Source organism: Limulus polyphemus, unplaced genomic scaffold (assembly GCF_000517525.1).
Source record: "Limulus polyphemus unplaced genomic scaffold, Limulus_polyphemus-2.1.2 Scaffold11929, whole genome shotgun sequence".
In the NCBI taxonomy this organism is placed as follows: domain Eukaryota; kingdom Metazoa; phylum Arthropoda; class Merostomata; order Xiphosura; family Limulidae; genus Limulus; species Limulus polyphemus.
Window position 1 is genome coordinate 6,153 of NW_013677539.1, and position 5,855 is coordinate 12,007.

At 31.8% G+C, this 5,855-nt stretch overlaps 1 long non-coding RNA gene across 1 annotated transcript; it reads left to right on the forward strand.

The window, feature by feature from the left end:
* Window positions 1–2,618: 2,618 nt before the first annotated feature.
* Window positions 2,619–5,579, forward strand: LOC111083891. The gene is made up of 3 exons (XR_002609296.1): window positions 2,619–2,980; window positions 5,114–5,274; window positions 5,479–5,579. It is a non-coding gene; the product is annotated as an uncharacterized LOC111083891 (long non-coding RNA).
* The last annotated feature ends 276 nt before the right edge of the window (window positions 5,580–5,855 follow it).

Genomic DNA, 5,855 nt, shown 5'->3' on the forward strand with positions numbered 1-5,855 from the left:
TATCAAACATATTTGTATTGGGTTCCAGTAGCAAGGAGCATCAAATGAAACGACAGTTAGCATTGAGACTGTACCCACAGTGGTATGAAACTACCTTCCAAACCGAGAAAATAGATTGAAAAGAAAATTATATTAAAATCAATAGTCTTTCATTGTTTACTACTTTTAAAGTAGTTAACCTTAAAAGTTAACCTTGAAGTTACCCACTTTATTTTTTATACATTTCACAACTAATAAAGTACAGATGTTGCATCATATAGAGTTATGTCAAGTTTTCGGCTCCTGATAAAAAAAAAAACATTAAAAAAATTGTGCTAGATGATTCATTTTCTAATAAATTACATTGGGGGCAGTAGCAGTAATTAATTGAATCAATTATAATATTGATCTAAGCGCAAAGTTACAACATAGGCTATCTACGCTTTGCTCATCGCCAAACATACTCGACCTTTCAGCTGTGGGGGCGTTATAAAGTACCATCAATCCCACTATTCGTTAGTAAAAGAGTAGCCCAAGAGTTGGCGGTGGGTGGTGATGACTAGCTGCCTTCCCTCTAGTCTTACACTGAATTATAAACAGCCCTGTAACTGTAACAAATTAATTTGACTGTTTTTGTTGTTATTTAGCAGAATCTTATTATTATAAACCTCGAACTAACGGGGTTGGCATATTGACGTTATTAATCTTAGCAAAAACTACTTTCTCTCAACATTTCGCTCTATAAAGTTTAATTTATTCGTCTTAAAGTGCTCTTGTCATCCACTTAATGGTTAATGTTCACTATCCATCGTCCAAACTGGCTATAATCACAAATTAAGGTGTCACTACTACGGCCTATGGCAATTCAAAGCCAGTAAATAATCTTTCCATCTGTCATTTCGTCAATTCAACCAAACTACTGTAAAATGCTATGTCCTTTTTAGTTTTTCTCAGGAAATTTCTTTTTACGCGACTGTGTCTTCTACAATAAATAAAACTTTTACGTTTTTGGCTTAACAATCCCCTATTGACAATTGAGTCAAACGCGGTAGTGACCGTAAGGAAAGTGCATGAATCGTTGTGAATTATAGCATGTGTTTAAGTAATAGTGACTGTGGAAATTAAGTGTATTGAAAAGTTGAGTTGAGAAAGAATAAACTAGTTTTATTTAAGAAAGGACTTACATCGCTGAAGTTTCTCGGAAGGAATTTCTACGGAAAATTAACAAACCCTCCAGTTACATCTGCTCTCGGTGATTCATAAATATTTTACCTGTCCACTATTGTTCTTAGTAAAATGTCAGGCTTAACGAATATAATTCCCAACTATCACACGAGGTTGTGGACCTGCAAAAAAATTAAATTAAGGAACATAGAAAGATCGTTACAATGATGAAAAGAGTGGGGACAACAGAAAAGATTGTTGTTTTCATATTGTTGTAACATCATTCTTTCTTCGACGGATTATTTTAATTTATCTGGTGAAAATAATTCAATACCTAGTCGATGTAACGATAATAAATTACTTTATTTTCTCCTTTAAAGTTTCTACAAACTTGAACATTTGTAGTTGCACACTACCGTAAGTTTTGTAAGGCTACGTTACAAAAGGTGTTAACTAACGTAAAACGTATACCACTAATAGCCCGATGAAGCCGCAATGGCGAAATGTTAGGTGAAATAAAAATATTTTTATTGTTATCAGGAAGACAACTGTCTTTCTTTTTTTTTAACTTTATTGCCAAAATGTAAAACAAATCAATTTACTTGTAAAGTTGTAGTTGTACAAAGTAACTGTGGTAGCTAACACACTGACTGGTTCTTTCACTACCTTGAATTAATTCTACCTACTATCTCCTTGACTATTTTTCAACTCACCCTGTAAATTAACTAGACTAACGCTTAATTAAAATTTAAATTTGTATTTATAATTTACATACAAATGTGCAAGAACCAAACTTGACATCAAATCTAAGAGCTTTCTACGTGTTCTACGCCCCTAGCCATCAAATGACATTAAAAATATAGCTGAAAACAAGAATTTATCACCGTAGCCTATCATTGTATACCAGCTGATCGACATTTACTTCGATATTGTATAATATGCATTTGAATTGGCGTATTCTACTGACTAGATGTATATATTTATTTAGTTGATGAAATGTTATGAAAACCTTTACCTAATGTTCCTCGTGAAAGTTATATTTAAATAAATTTCCATAGTTAACATAACACGTTATAAAACCATGTTGTTGTTTTTTTTAAGTTAAAGACACATGTTAGACTATTTATAGTTAATTTTAAAAAGCAGCAATATGAGTCGCTCTATTGGAAATCTAGCTATTTGCTCACTATTTGTTTATTTCACACGACAACGACAAACCGTAAAGCCATGTCAACAATAAAACGCTTCCATTTCAAAACTTTCACCCTAGTTACATAATTTTTTGTTTTTGCATATATTTAGATTGGAGAACTTGTGATTGCCGTTTGGGTATTCGATCGTGTGTATTTCTCTGTCGTTTTATTTTTATAATAAACTAGTTACGAATTAAATCAATATTTAAATCAAATAATATCACATAGTTGTGTTGATAAACCTACATATACTATAGGCCTGAGAGTGTGACTATGTACGTTTTGGTTTAGCAATTTAAATTTTAACGTTAAATCTGAACACCTAACAACCTTTTACTTTTTTTTACTATAACCAGTACCCTTATAAAGTACTACTATTGTAATAATACTAGTGGATTTGTTGCTGAAAGGTCAAGCTTCATCATATATCTGTGCATATTAATCGAACAAATTACGTTTGTTTTTTCCTTACGGGATTGTAACTTAATTATTTAAGCCTATCAAAAACGAAATTAAAGGTTACACCATGCAAAGAATATTGATCTATCAGCCTATTAATTAACTCAATACTGGATACAGTGCACCAATAACGAAAACAAGCGTTCATAGTCTTACAAGTTACATTGCTGCTCAGTAGATCAGCGGTAAGTTTATTGACTTGCATTTACAACGCAAAAATCCGGGGTTCGATTCTCCGTGTGGTTAGAATGTACATTACCTATTGTGTAGCTGTAGAATTACATTTATCATTAATATGTTTTAATACATCTTGTTTCTCGATCTTATCCAGCTAGAGTTATGTACTTAAAGTTACAGGCAATTTTACTTGGGAAATTCACATCCTTTCAGGGTGTATGTTGATTAGACTAGAGTATCAGCTTATATCGGAGTTATTTTTTATATTCAGTATACGTTATAAGTACATTTATAAACTTATAAAACTGCACATAATTTTACACCCTTACTAAAATCAAGGGTAATTAAGAAGTAGACTTATTTCGAAAGTGAAAACTCATTATTTTTTAAAACCCAATTAAACTGGGAACTTGTAAGATATTTAATGATGAAGGTAAAAACACTTATTCTTAGACTCTAAGTTGTGACTCTTCAAAGATGGTTAATTTTATAGTAATGTCGTACATTTAAAAATCAGTTTTCTGTTGACTTATCAGCTTGAACATATTTTTAAACTGTGAAAAACAAGATGGAAAGAAGTGGGCCTTAGAAGCTACAGCTTAATATGTAGGGTATCAGTGAGTGAGAGGTTCAGTGCTGGTCAGGTTACTACATTGCTATAGACTTGAAAGTTTTGACTACTTTTTATTACACTATTTTTCGTAATGTTTTATTTCTTGTGGCTGGTAGTCTGGCTACAGTTGAAAGACCTAAATACTTGTTTAGTTAACAGTGAATTAAACTAATCATTTTGTAGATATTGAAGAAGCTGTGATGAATTTTTAAATATGGTTTTGGTTCTCTTAACAATGGAACAATATTAACATCTTGGGAAAAGGTACAGAAATAATGATGTACTAGAATGATACCTGATAAGTTAGAAAGAAAGAATTAAAAGTTTTTTATAGAGTGTAGAAAAACCAGACAAAATTTGATTCAGTTGTTCAGAATTGTAAAAGTTTTGTACAATCAGCTATTAGATTGTCTGGGTGAGTGGTTAGAAATAAGGACTAGACAGAATAATTAATAGACTTTGGATGAGTGATTAGAAATAAGGACTAGACAGAACAATTAAAAATTCTAGTAATTGTTCTGTCTAGTCCTTATTTCTAACCACTCACCCAAAGTCTAGTCCTTATTTCTAACCACTCACCCAAAGTCTATTAATTGTTCTGTCTAGTCCTTATTTCTAACCACTCACCCAAAGTCTATTAATTGTTCTGTCTAGTCCTTATTTCTAACTTCTCACCCAAAGTCTATTAATTGTTCTGTCTAGTCCTTATTTCTAACCACTCACCCAAAGTTTATTAATTGTTCTGTCTAGTCCTTATTTCTAACCACTTATCCAAAGTCTAGTAATTGTTCTGTCTAGTCCTTATTTCTAACCACTCACCCAAAGTCTAGTAATTGTTCCGTCTAGTCCTTATTTCTAACCACTCATCCAAAGTTTAGTAATTGTTCTGTCTAGTCCTTATTTCTAACCTCTCACCCAAAGTCTTGTAATTGTTCTGTCTACTCCTTATTTCTAACCACTCACCCAAAGTTTATTAATTGTTCTGTCTAGTCCTTATTTCTAACCACTCACCCACTCACCCAAAGTCTAGTAATTGTTCTGTCTAGGTTAGAAATAAGGACTAGACAGAACAACTACTAGACTTTGGTTGAGAAGGTTAGAAATAAGGACTAGACAGAACAATTACTAGACTTTTGGTGAGTGGTTAGAAATAAGGACTAGACAGAACAATTACTAAACTTAAGCTGTGCAAGTTTAGATGCAGGTTTGATGTATAACTGAAATTTTATCAAAATTCTAATCATGTGGAATGGCTTATTTGATTATGTAAGGTTTATTGTCTGAATTATTTCTAGTTTTCTTAGATATGTATATCAACGTAATAGACTACTCTTAACTGGGATTTAATATCTTGATTCTGGTTTTTATAAGTGACAGGTGACCTCAGTGATTTGAGGTGTTCATTATCATAATTACCAGGTCTATATATTTGTAACATCCCTTAGTTCAATCAAGCATATTTTGACTTTTAGTTACAGTATAAGAAACATCAATCTAAGAATCAGTTTATAATTCTTTTTTGTTACAGAAACCCACTTCATATATTCCAATCCTCACCACAACATTGGCATAAATAAATCACTTTACTTACAAAACCATGAATATTCACTGGACTCTTTTAGCAGGGTTTTTGTATGCTGAAATGGGATTTCTGACTCTGTTGCTACTACCTTTCATTTCACCAAGAGGGTAAGATTTTCTGATACTTATTTATTGTCTAATGACGTAGAATGAGTGAAACACCAGACTACATTGTACCACTAAAAATCACATATATATATACTGTACTGAAAAATAATAATGTATTATTTTAACAATTAAATATTCCTGCATCAAGTACTTACATATTTTAATGTTGTAAATAGTCACATTTAATAAAGACAAATTTTTTAGATGGAACCGTGTCTTCAAGTCAAACTTTTGCCAAGCGATGAAAAAACAAGCCAATGTCTACTTTACAGTGTGTATTATTGTACTTATACTTCTCTTCTTAGGTAGGTACAATGTCTACTTTACAGTGTGTATTATTGTACTTATACTTCTCTTCTTAGGTAGGTACAATGTCTACTTTACAGTGTGTATTATTGTACTTATACTTCTCTTCTTAGGTAGGTACAATGTCTACTTTACAGTGTGTATTATTGTACTTATACTTCTCTTCTTAGGTAGGTACAATGTCTACTTTACAGTGTGTATTATTGTACTTATACTTCTCTTCTTAGGTAGGTACAATGTCTACTTTACAGTGTGTATTATTGTACTTATACTTC